We start from the raw sequence: 1,967 nt of genomic DNA, 5'->3' as shown, positions 1-1,967 counted from the left end.
AAATCTTGAGAGGCATATGGAACAAATGGCTAAACGAATTACAGCTGTATCCCCTAGTGCCACTCAAGACCACTCAAGGGACAAAGGAAAAGCTACAAAGTGGGAGGAGTGCAAAGCAATCATAGTGGGAAGTGAAAAGACTAGGGAGAAGGAAGCCATCAATCAGGAAGAACACAACAGAGAAGTTCCACAAGAAGAGACAGAAGAGAGAAGTGAAGAGGATAGAAAGATCAAGAATGCAAAAAGCTCAAAGAGAGATAAGGACATCCTTGAAACACAACTACAAGAGAAGAAGGAAGGGGTGAAGCCACATATCCCCAAACTTCCATACCCTCAGAGGTTCAAAAAAGAGAATGAGGATAAGCAATACTCAAAGTTCCTGGACATATTCAAGACACTCAGCATCAATATTCCTTTCTTAGAAGCACTTGAACAGATGCCAGTGTATGCCAAATTTATGAAGGAAGTGCTGACAGAAAAAGTCCCTAAAAGAAGGACAAATTGTTGAGATGATAATGGAATGTAGTGCTATTCTCCAAAGAGAGTTACCAGAGAAGAAAGATGATCCTGGGAGTTTTTATATACCTTGCACCATAGGAGACATAACAATTGAAAAGTCATTCTGTGACCTTGGTGCAAGCATAAACTTGATGCCTTTGTCTCTAATGAGGAAGCTTCGAATTTGTGAGCTGAAATCCACACGAATACTCCTTCAAATGTCTGACAAATCCATCCAGCAAGCAGTTGGAGTTGTAGAGAATGTACTGGTAAAAGTGGGGAAATTCCTTCTTCCAGCTGATTTTGTCATCCTGGATATGGAGGAGGACCCTAACACTCCCATCATTCTGGGGAGGCCTTTCCTGGCTACGGGCAGAGTATTGATAGATGTTGAGAAAGGGGAATTATTGCTAAGAGTGCATGATGAGCATCTAGCATTCCATGTTTTTAAAACCTTGCATGAGCCCACTCAAGAAGAAGAGTGTACGGAGGATAAAGCCAGAGATCAAAGCTTGAAGGAGGTAGTCAATGAGTTAGCTCCAAGACTTCCAAATCCATGCTTGAAAGAAGTAGAGATGGTGCAACAGACCAAAGAAATCAAGGAGGAACTAGATTCAAAACCTCCAGATGAGAAATTCAACATCTCAGATAAGGAACCACCAAGGCAGGGAGTATCTTTTGAGAAAGAAAAGAAGAAGAGGCCAAGAGGGTGGAGAAACAAGAAGATCCCTACTGAAGGCTTTTCACCAGGGGATAAAGTAGTGTTAAACACCCAACCAATGAAGATGTCCCCACAATCATCTGAATACTACACTGTGAACCGGGTCCTTTCACTTGAACACCTAGAGATCATCAAAAAGGAGACCGGAAGGAAGTTCACAGTAAGAGGAGAAAAGCTGAGGCACTATGCTTTTCAGGATTTAATAGAAAAAAATATTTTTGAAAAAGAATGTTTTGAAAAGAGTATAAAAGATTCTAACCCAATCAAATTAATGTTCTAGCCAAATGAGTTATGGGACCTTATTTTAAGAAAGATTATTTTTGAAAACACCAAACTTAAAGTTTGGCACAGGATTTAATAGAAAAATTATTTTTGAAAAAGGTTTTAAAAAATATGATAGCCAATTATCATGAACATAAACACCACGTTCTAAATAACTGAGCTATAAATTTAAAGTGTTTTAACAAGGGGTAATTAATAAAAGACTCTAAACCAAAAAAAAAGAAAGATTTTTCCTAATCTAAGCAACAAAATAATCGTCAGTTGTTCAAACACGAACAATCCCCGGCAACGGCGCCAAAAACTTGGTGCACGAAATTGTAATGCTGCTGTTCACATTACTCTCTTACAACTTCGCACAACTAACCAGCAAGTGCACTGGGTCGTCCAAGTAATACCTTACGTGAGTAAGGGTCGAATCCCACAGAGATTGTTGGTTTGAAGCAATCTATGGTTATCTTGTAAATCT

The sequence above is a fragment of the Arachis ipaensis genome, chromosome B07, assembly GCF_000816755.2.
Source record: "Arachis ipaensis cultivar K30076 chromosome B07, Araip1.1, whole genome shotgun sequence".
Classification (NCBI taxonomy): Eukaryota; Viridiplantae; Streptophyta; class Magnoliopsida; order Fabales; family Fabaceae; genus Arachis; species Arachis ipaensis.
This window is presented reverse-complemented; position numbering follows the sequence as displayed.